Raw genomic sequence first — 11,701 nt, 5'->3', positions numbered from 1 at the left:
AATCTCTTTTCTGCCTGTGTATTTATGCTCTGCCATATCACACTGGAAAACTCCACTGTGCACTTTGAGAAAATGGGCATGGAAGGGCAGGAACATATTAGCATTATTAGGAAAATAATTAGAACCTGCAGACCTCTTGGAGGGGGACAACCAGCAGTCCCCAGACCAGATGTTGAGAACTGCTGCCATTTTTGGTGTTCTCCATTCTTTGTGTGGATCTATGCTTCCATCTGGCACCATTTTCCTTTGACATTTCTTGCAACGTGGGTCTGTTGGTAATGAATTCTTTCAGCTTGTGTACGTTTAAAAAAAAGTATTTTGTTTTGGCTCTTGAAAGATATTTTTACTGGGGTGATAGATTTCTCTGTTGACAATGTTTCATTTCAGTATTTTAATGGTGTTGCTCCACTATCTTTTCACTTAAACTCTTCCCTTTTTTTATTGGGATATAATTACAATTAACATATAACATTGAAACAGTTTGGGGTGGATAGCATAATGATTCAATATTTGTATGGAATTGCAAAAGAATCACCATCACCACAATAAATCTCGTTAACATCCATCACCACACATAGTAACATTTTTTTCCTTGTGATCTACCTGCTTAGCAACTTTCAAATATACAATATAATATTACTAAGTATAGTCATCATACTGTACATTACATCTCTACGACTATGTTTGATAGCTGGAAGTTTGTACCTTTTGACCACCTTCATCCATTTCTACCATACTCCACTGTCTGCCTCTGGCAATGATCAAATCTATTCTCTGTGTCTGAGTTCAGGTTCTTATTTTATTTTTTTTAGATCCCACATGTGAGCTCATACAGTATTTGTCTTTCTCTGTCTTATTTTATTTAGCATAATGCCCTCAAAGTTCGTCCATGTTGTTGCAAATGGCAGGTTTTCTTTTTTATGGCTGAATAATATTCCATTGTATTTATATATACCATGTCTTCTTTATCCATTCATCCATTGATGGGCACTTAGATTGCTTCCATGTCTTGGCTATTGTAAATAATGCTGCAAGGGAAGTGGGGGTGCAGATGTCTTTTTCAGGTGAGTATGTTCACTTCCTTCAGATAAATACTCAGAAGTGGAATTGTTGGATCATATGGTAGTTGTATTTTTAATTTTTGAGGAACCTTCATACTGTTTTCCATAGTAGTAGTACCAATTTATATTCCCAACAGCACACAAGGGTTCACTTTTCTCCACATCCTTGCCAACAGTTGTTATTTCTTATCTTTTTGACTTTCTGACAGGTGTGAAGTGATATTGCAGTTTTGATTTGCATTTACCTGATGATAGGCGATGTGGAGCACCTTTTCATCTACCTCTTGTTTTGTTTTGTTTTTTCAGATTTTTATTTAAATTCTAGTTCGTTAACATACAGTGCTTCATATAACTTTTAGCCATCCATTTGTCTCCTTTGGAAAAATGCCTATTCAGATCCTCTGCCCATTCTTTTAATCAGACTGATTTTTTTGTTATTGAATTGTATGAGTTTTTTTACGTATTTTAGATATTAACCTTTTATCAGATATATAATTTGCCAATATTTTCTCCCATCCAGGAAGTTGCCTTTTCATCTCATCGATGACTTCCCTTGCTGTGCAGAAGCTTTTCGTTTGCCGAAGTCCCACTTAGTTGTTTCCGCTTTTGTTGCCTTCACATGCGTTGCTTCTGATAAGAAATCTACTGTCATCTTTATTTTTGTTTCTCTGTATGCAATGTGTTTTTTCTACTTCTTTGTTTAAGATTTTCTCCTTATCCCTGGTTTTGAGCACTTTGATTCTGCTATACCTTGGTGTAGGTTTTGTTTTTTATTTTTTGTTTTCTACTTCTTCTCACGTTTCTTGTGCTTGGGGTTTGTTGGGACTTTTTGATCTGTAGGTTGAAAGTTTTCATCAAACTTGGAAAACTTTGGTCATTAATTCTTCCTATGTTCTTTCAGTTGCCCTCTCTCATATTTCAGAGATTCCAATTATACACATATTTGACTACTTAAAGTTGTTCCACAGCTCACTAATGCGCAGTTCATTTTTTATAACTTATTTTAAAATAATTATAGTCTTACAGGAAGTTGCAAAAGCATACATAGAGTCCCTTGTACTCTTCCCCCAGTTTCTCCCAAAGGTATAACTGTAGTGCAATATCAAAGCAAGGAAAATAGCATTGGTATAAGTCTGTTAACTAGGCTACAGATCTTATTTGGTTTTCATCATTTTTAACATACATTTGTGTTTGTGTGTATAGTTCTTTTTTTTTAAAGGTTTTATTTATTTATTTGACAGAAGGAGAGAGAGAGAGAGTGAGCGCACAAGCAGACAGAGCAGCAGGCAGAGGGAGAGGGAGAAGCAGGCCCCCTGCCGAGCAGGGAGCCTGATGCGGGGATCTATCCCAGGACCCTGGGATCAGACCTGAGCGGAAGGCAGACGCCTAACCACTGAGCACCTAGGTGCCCCTGTGTGTATAGTTCTATGCAATTCTATCTTACACATAGATTCATGTAACTACCACCACAATCAAGATATAAGACCGTTTTATCACCACAAAAGAACTCCCCTGTGCTACCCTTCTATATGCAACCAGTATCCCTGTCTCCTGGTAAACATTAGTTCATTCTCCATTTCTGTAGTTTTGCATTATGAGAATATTATATAAAGGGAATCATAAAGTATGTAACATTTTTAAATTTATGAGTAAAACTATCTGAACCTGAAATTTTCTTTATGGGAAAGTTCTTAAATACAAATTTAGTTTTTAAAAAGGGATATAAGAATATTCAGGTTATTTCCTTTTTTTTTTTTAAAGATTTTATTTACTCATTTAACAGAGAGAGACACAGCAAGAGAGGGAACACAAGCAGGGGGAGTAGGAGAGGGAGAAGCAGGCCTCTCTGCAGAGCAGGGAGCCTGATGGGGGGCTCGATCCCAGGACCCTGGGATCATGACTTGAGCCGAAGGCAGACGCCTAATGACTGAGCCACCCAGGCGCCCCTATTTATTTCCTTTTGAATGGGCTTTGATTGTTTGTATTTTTCAGGGAATTTTATTTCACCCAATTTATCAAATTTGTTGTCATAAAATGGTTCACAATATTCTCTTACTATCTCTTTAATGTCCATAGGCGTCTGGTATTTGTCATTTGTTTCTTGATTTTTTTCCTTGTGTTTCACTAGAAGTGTATCAATTTTAAATACTTTTAAATAACTTGTTTGGTTTCATTGATTTTACTATACTGTTTCCGTTGATATCCCTTTTTTCTCTATGGTTTCCTTCTACTTGCTTTGGGCTTAATTTTTTTTTTTTCTAGTTTTTTAAGGTAGAAGCTTAGATCATTGATTTGAAACCTTTCTTTTTCTTTCTTTTTTTAATGGATCAGTTATTTAATTAGGTTCTTTGTAAGAAATTTAGAACATCAATTTGTGAGAATAAACTCCATTTGTGAGAGAAAACACAGAGTGGAGGTAGCCCTGAAGCTGAGGAATGGCTTTGATTTTTGGCAGAATTTGCAAGTCCACAGCTTGCTGATCAACCTTGCACTGCTCTGTAATCTCATATTTCTCTTTCTTCGTGTGGAAGATTTCACCCTCCTGGTGTCTGGGGTTATGTGGGTTCTTCTTGAAGTAAGCATCAGTGAGATGTTTTGGGATTTTCACACTGCTGATATCAATATTGGTGGAGGTGGCAATGATAAATTTCTGGTGTGTTCTATGCAGAGGAACTCGATTGAAGGCCAGAGGTCCGGTCACAGGGAGCAAGCCACTGCTCAGTTGCTTTAGGAAAACCACCCTCTTTCCTCTGTGGTGCCCAGTGAAGATGATCAAAATGGTCCCAGGAGTGATTCTAGCTCACAGTTTTCTCACATGCTGACTGAAGGGTTTTTTGCCATGGCTCAACAGCATTTGAGGCACATCTTCAGTAAGATAATACCTAGGCATTTTGCAAAGTTTAACCACTTGGGTACCACCATTCTCATTACCACCAACTGGTTTTGTAACAGTAGCAAGAACCTTCTCCTTCTTTTTCTTTTCAACCCTGAATTTAGCTGCTTAATACTTCCTGTCATATGTACATGGCCTTTCTGGAATACACAGCCAATTGGGAATAGCTGTCAATTCCCTCTGACTAGGACAGGGTTTCAGCTGCAATGGGGCTTCCCCTTCCTTGATGTTTTATCTTTGAGGTTATACTTCTTAACCTTGCCACTAGTATCAGCAGTCTTGGCTTCAGATTTCTTCTCCTTAGTATCTGGCTTCTCAGCTTTTTCACCCACCGTCTTGCAAAATGGGAAAGAGCAAAACTTTCTCTTTTTCTAGTATAAACATTTAGTGCTATAAATTTCTCTCTAAGCACTGTTTTAGCTATATGCCCCAAATTCTGATATGTTTTATCTTTATTTTCATTTAGTTCGATTGATATATATATATATATATTCAAATAGGCTCCATGCCCTGCATGGAGCCTAAAGCAGGGCTCGAACCCATGACCTTGAGATCAACACCCAAGTCAAGATCAAGAGTTGGATGCTTAACCAACTGAGCCACCCAGGCACCCCCAAAATATTTTCTAATCATTCATTTGACCTCCTTTAGACCCATGGGTTATTTAGAAGCATGTTGTTTAATTTCCAAACATTTGGGGATTTACCAGCTACCTTCCATTTTAGATTTCTATTTTAATTCTGTTGTAGACAGAAAATTTAGTATGATTTCAATTCATTTAAAAATGTTTAAAGCTAGAATATGATTTATCCTGGTGAATGTTCTACGTGCACTTGAATAGTATTCTGCTGACTGGACGGAGTGTTCTATAGATGGAAATTAGATCACATGGCTAATAGTATAATTCTCTTCTACATCTTTTCTGATTTTTCTACTTATCCTGAGACAGTAGTGCTGAAGTCTTTATATCTGTAGGACAGTATTTCTCCTATTAAGTCTAACAGTTTTCGCTTCATGTATTTTGAGGTTTTGTTCTTAGATGCATACATATTTAGGATTGCTTTTTTTTTTAGATTTATTTATTTATTTTGAGAGAGAGAGAGAGAGTGCTCTTGTGAGAGCAGGGGGAGGGGCAGAGGGAGAGGGCAAGAGACAGATTCCCCACTGAGCATGGAAGCCCTGAGCAGGCTCCATCTCACGACCCTGAGATCATGACCCAAGCCGAAAACAAGAGTGGGATGCTTAACCGACTGAGCCACCCAGGCGCCTCCAGAACAATTCTTAATAGGGATTGAGGTACAATGGTTAGCAAGTTCTCAGGAAATTATTATTCTAGCCAGGAATCCACTGTCAGTGGATAATGGCAGCTATGCTTATCCAAGGTTACACTGGGAGATGAGGAAATGAAGTTGCACTTGGAGTCCCAGTCTGAGGAAAACCTCACACTCATCTGTGTCATTCTCTCTCCCCTCTAGGATGTGATTATTTGTCAGGGTGGAGAAAATGTGTGCTGCTACACACAATATAGATCTCATGATGTTGAAAAGTCCAACACAGAAGACTACATATGATGATTCTATTTACACGAAGTTAAAAAGAGGCAAAATTAATCCATGGTGTCAAAAGTGAGCACAGTGGGGAGAGGAGGACTCAGGTGCTTGGGAGATGCATCGGGAGCTTCTAGATGCTGGTGTTCTACTTCTTGGTCTGACTGATGTCACAAGGGTAGGTTCCCTTTGTGATGATTCACGGAGCCATGCACTTATGATATGAACATTTTTCTCTAGGTATGATAAAAGTTTGTTTTAAAATATTTGTTGTGCATGTATACACTTCTAAATTAATTATCCAATTGAACTGTTCTAGCAGCAGAACACTGAAAAGCAACAGGAAATTGGTCCCACACATTTTTTTAAGATTTTATTTATTTATTTGAGAGAGAGAGAGAACAAGCAGGTAGAGGGGGAAAGGGAGATACAGACTCCCCACTGAGCAGGGAGCCCGATGCGGGGCTCAATCCCTGGACCCTGGGATCATGACCTGAGCCGGAGGCAGACACTTAACCAACTGAGCCACCCAGGCACCTCTGTCACACACATTAAGGCAAACCACCTTCTCTAAATGCACAGTTCTTGGCTGCCTTCATCTGCAGGGGGATCTTATGTTGCTGCAGGAGTGATTGAGTTTTAGAGCACAAATGTATTTGGAAAAAAATTCCCATAATTGCATATCCTATGAAGAAAAAAAAAAAAAAAAACACCCAACAGGAAGGAAATGGAATTGTTCTCAGCAGCCTAGAGAAATGTCTTGGGTTGCTTCCTCTTTGTAACATGGTGGGTGGGGGGGGTAGACAAAATGAGCATCCTGGTGGATTTTATTTTAGGTAGGTTTAACTTGAGCTGTGATAAGTGCAAGAAACTTCAGAGAGAAATGAATGCTTAGTTGACATTGTCCTAGATGTCAGGGCTCGGTGCTGGAAGCCTCTACCACAGAGGCCCAAGGAGCTGTCTTTTTGTCCCTTTCCTTTCTACTCCAACAGTGAGTGGTTATTTTTCACTTGGATTTGTAAACTCCTAGAGGGCAATATTCTCAGTTTTGGAAAGCATCTGTTGATGGCAAAAAAGAAGCAGGGGGGCCTGGGTGGCTCAGCCGTTAAGCATCTGCCTTCAGCTCAGGTCATGATCTCAGGATCCTGGGATCAAGCCCCGCATCGGGCTCCCTGCTAGGCCGGAAGCCTGCTTCTCCCTCTCCCACTCCCCCTGCTTGTGTTCCCTCTCTCACTGTCTCTCTGTCAAATAAATAAATAAAATCTTTAAAAAAAGGGGGGGGGATGGTGGATCAGGTCACTGTTAAAACTCATATGCATCTTTCTAAACTCTTATGTGTGTGACATGTGTCTGCAAATTCACTGAAGTAGGAAAAGGTATTAAGCAAATGAGATCATACCATATGTACCTTGCACTTCAAATATGCAAAAATCAATAATCTGGAAAAAGAACATGTGCGAAACCAAACGCTTAATATTTTTCCAGAAGAGCAACTCACTGATCAGCTTATGATTTTGAATCATATTCCAGTTCATCAACTTCAAACTTCGAAATGCAAACTTATGTTAACCTTAGACTAGGTGTATGCCAAATGCATGCCACAGACAAGGATTTCCACATTGCAGTGTGTTTGATGATCAACGTAAGAGGGGATCAGAAGATTTCATCATTAACTTTCCCATATCTTCAAATATATGCCCTCACCTCTTACAATTATGAGACTTTGCACTGGAAATAAGAAGTAAAATCACTATCAAGCAAATTCGTCTAAAACTGAGGGAAAGCAGTGTGTATGTAGAAACTGGTCTATGAACTTCTGTGAACATGCAGACACATGTCACACACATAAGGGCTTAAACGATGCATATGAGTTTTAACAGTGATTGTCCCTGGAGGGTAGGTTTGGGAGTTTTCTGTTTCCTTATTTTTCTTCTTGAGTATTTTCTGAGTTTTCTATAATAAGAAAAAACCTCAAGTTATTTTGAAACAAGAGGGGGTTGTGGTTAGTACATTCAAATCTGAGGATTCTTAGAAATATTCAGAGAAGGTGATGGTCACTCCAATAGCCACATCATTCTCCTTCCCTTTGGACGTGCCCATTTCTAGTGGTCAGTGTTGTCCATGATGCAAATTTGATGGTGTTGCTTCCCTGCTTTGAGTCACTCCCCTCCTAAGGGATATCAGTGTCACTGTTCATACTTACTGTCCTATGTAAGTCGGTCACCTTTCAGTTCCAAGTGACAGAAACCTCAAAGTAGCTTAAGCAAAAATGAGGAATTTGTTTATTCATGTAACTGAAGAGTCCAAGGTTGGCTTTAGGCAGGGCTAGATTTAGGAGTTCAAAGATGGCATTAATACCTATCTTTCCTAGTCCTGCTTTTTCTCATGTGAGTTTTATTTCTAAACATGCTCTGTCCATGTGGAAGCAACATAGCCATTGGCAACCCAAGGTCCTTCAAATTCAGATCCTGAGGAAGGGAGAGGCCTGGGTTGGGTCATGTGCTCCTCCTTGGCCAGTCACTCTAGAATGGAATGAGGCGTACAACAGAGGAGAATGGGTATTTCCGAAAGGAAAGGATTCTAGGCAAACCATGACCTCTTCCCTCTCCAGAATCATCTCTCTCTCTCTCTTTTGGTCCTGCCGGGACCTTTACTTGGTGGCTCCTTCCAGAGTGGAAGAACACGTGCCCACGTGGCTGTGGTCAGCAGGGCAGTGGGAGGTTCCGGCACGGTTACTTCTCCAGGCGTGCAGACTCGAGCAGCTTCTCCATCAGGTCAGTGTGGGCCAGCCCCTTTGGTGTACGGGCCTGCAGCAACCCCACGTAGGCCTCCCACTTGGCAATCTTGCTATGGTGAAGCAGCACGTAGGGATGATCATGGCGGCAGCATGTAGGGATGGTCCTGGTGGCAGCAAGGCAGCAGGCAGTTTCCCTGGGCTGTCCGACCATCAGCCACACTCCATGATTCTCCAGACTCATCTCTTTCCCAGCTGCATCTGAACTGTTTTCAGTTCCAGGAACATGGCAGACTCACTTCGTTGTCTTTTATTTTGTGCATCTCATTGCATTGGCTGCAAATAGCCTTCCTCTATTCTTTACCTACTGCCAACTCATCCTTCAAGCTCTTCCTAATCCTCCCTGTCTGGGCTGGGTATACATTTATGTGATCCCACAAGCATGTCCTTGATACTCTGGACATCACACTACACTCTGTGGCAAGTACTTGTTTCCATAAGCACTTGTCCCTCACTGAACTAGCTCCTTGAGTTCAGTGATTGTACAATGAATGGCCCACGAATGTTTATTGCATGATTGGAAGATAACCTCAGTATGAATAAGATCATGCCCTGCTTCCCTCGTTTATAAAGTTCCTAAAAAAATCTTGAATTTTGAATATTTTACTTTTTTTAAAGTAATCTCTATACCCAGTGTGGGGGCCAAACCCACAAGTCCAAGATCAAGAGGTCGTACACTATACCGACTGAGCCAGACAGGCACCCCAAGGTATAATCTATTTTAAATAAAACCTCACACATGTAATTTGCTACATATGTGTTAATGAAGTAGACATGAGGTGTGAATATTAAATACCAAATTATGCTGAATTAAGTATCACTGGCCATTGAATATGTTATTGTCCTATTTGAAATATTGCCACCAATATCTGGTTAGCTAGGTCAGGGAATTTAACCCGGAGTCCACAGACCTCCAAGAGATTTAAGGGTAGAATTCAGAGGATATGTGCACTTGCATGGGAACAAAAATTAGTTTTTCTAAACTGTAAGTGGAATTTAGTATTTCTTTTGCACATAAATGCAACAATGCAGAGCTGTTTCAGGCAGTGACTGTGACTCTGTCAATAACAGAAAGCAAGTATTTTCAAATCTCAGTTGTTGCAGAGATCTCAATATAGTGTTTATGCTACTTCGATGTCAGAGTGGTTATTAAACCTCTTGCTAAATGTCGTTATTAAATGAACACATTTATTACTGTATCACACATTTATGTAATTTTGATAACTTACACTTCAATATAATTGGTTTTCTTTGTAATCCCATGCATTGCATTTTCTGCACTTAAAAACATTATTCTGAAAAAGGGTCCATGGTACAAGAAAGTTGAACGGATCTTGGCATTCACTTAACATGAAATGAGACCAACGTGTGGTGATCTGACTCCAGAGAAACTTTGCCCTCTTGCCCTCTTACTGACAGGCTAAGAATAGATTACAGGCCTTTTGGACAATCCTAAAACTATAGATCTAAGAAAAGATGTCCTTTCTCACACTGAAAATCTGTTTGGATGGAAAAGCCGTGTGACTTTGTTTCAAAGGGTCCCCGGGGTAGGCTGGAAGAGTGGAGTAAATTCATTTAGATCTACTCATAAACTCACAACTAAATGCTGCAGACATTGGCTTAAGAGTTTGTCCAAGAAAAATTCATTTCTTTGTGTAGTATCTGCATAGATATCTACTAGAATAAGATTTGGGTTATCAAAACTGTTAGGACATACTCTGTAAAGTTATGAGATCCTTTCTGATAATTGGTGACAAGGATCTGTCAGAGATAAACTCATTGGAGTATTTGTTCTCTAGGAATTCCTCTTTGGTTTCTTGGTCTTGGTTCCAACAGGAAGCAGACGGTCCTTAAATTAAGATACTCTGAGGAGACACTGTACAAAATCGTTGGTGCAGGGAGCCGTAACAGGAAGCACACTAGCTTTAGCAACCCCAGGTTAGTGGCAGAACTGACATTACCCCTTGGCCAGAAGTGAAGAACACAGGGAATGGCAAATCAAAGGAAATTAGTGAAGGGAAGTTTGGAAGAAGTGATGACAGAGCCAAAAGAATCGATACCCTGACCATCTGTCTCTCTCTGACCAGGACACTCCTTGACAAAACCCACTTAGAAGCCAGGAGGCAAAGGAGCTCACTGCTGTGGTCCATTCATCGGCTTCATGGGAAAGAGGGTGGAGAAAAGATGGAGGGGGAGAGATACCCAGCACATTTGACGAGTCCCTACCAGAACACGTAACACACTATTTGATGGGCCAAGAGGGCAGAACTGTAATTTTCAAATTCGTGGCTGTGCCTAATAAAATTCTGGCACACAGTAAGTGCTCAGTATTACTGAATGATTAAATTGAGAGCTGAAATGCTGCTGAAACTAAGAGTAAAAGCAAACAGTTGGGAACTAAGTATTCACTTTTAGACAGTGGACATTTAAAATATTATGGAGAGGAGATCATCTGGGTGGCTCACTTGTTAGGCTTCCAACTCTTGATTTCGGTTCAGGTCATGATGTCAGGGTCATGAGATCAAGCCTCATGTTGGGCTCCAGGCTCAGGGGGAGTCTGCTTGAGATTCTCTCCTTCTGTCTCTGCCCCGCCCATCCCCTTTGCATGCTCTAAAATAAATAAATCTTAAAAAAAAAAAGTCATGGAGGGGCACCTGGCTGGCTCAGTCAGGGGAGTGTGTGACTCCTGATCTTGGGTTGTGGGTTTGAACCCCATGTTGGGTGGAGAGATTGCTTAAAAATAAAATCTTTTAAAAAAATTTAAAGAAATGTTATGGAAATACAGGATTCAGCAATATATTCTGTAGATCAGGCAGATAGGTATCATAGCTTTGTAATATAATTAAGTACAATTGAGCCTCATTATTCATGGATTCTGTGTTTGGATGTTTGCCTACTCTTTAAAACTTTCCCGGTGTTTTCATGGTCACCTGTGGAGTGAAAATTTTGACTTGCTCAATGCGTATGTTCCCACTTGAGGTTGAACAAAGTACTTCAGCTCTCATAAATGAGTATCCTTTGCTCTAGTTAGTGCCACGTTTTTTGCATTTTTGTCCTTTCTTTGGTGGTGATTTCCCTATTCAAAATGGCCCTCAGATGTAGTGCCGAAGGGTGTCTAATGTTCCTAACAGGTACAAGGCGGCTGTGACATCCCTCATGGAGAAAATAACATGCGTAAGATGAGCTTTAGTCAAGCGTGAAGTTACAGGGCTATTGACCATAAGTTCAATGTTAGTAAATCAACAAAACACAGACACCTGAAACAAGCTTACGTATTGATTAGTTGATAAAAATGTGACCAGAGGCTTGCAGAACAATAGCCCTGTATTTCCCCTAGGAGCAATGGTTCAGCATTAATTGTTAGTGGTGACTATAGAATCTAACTGCCACGAAGAACAACAATCAA

At 40.1% G+C, this 11,701-nt stretch overlaps 1 pseudogene; it reads right to left on the bottom strand.

Annotated features, from left to right (window-relative positions):
- Positions 1–3,420: 3,420 nt before the first annotated feature.
- Positions 3,421–8,479, bottom strand: LOC113915952 (annotated as a pseudogene).
- Between the last annotated feature and the right edge of the window lie 3,222 nt (positions 8,480–11,701).

The sequence above is a fragment of the Zalophus californianus genome, chromosome 1 (assembly GCF_009762305.2).
Source record: "Zalophus californianus isolate mZalCal1 chromosome 1, mZalCal1.pri.v2, whole genome shotgun sequence".
Taxonomy (NCBI): Eukaryota; Metazoa; Chordata; class Mammalia; order Carnivora; family Otariidae; genus Zalophus; species Zalophus californianus.
Note: the sequence above shows the minus strand (reverse complement) of the source record. Positions and strands in the feature narration are given on the sequence as shown.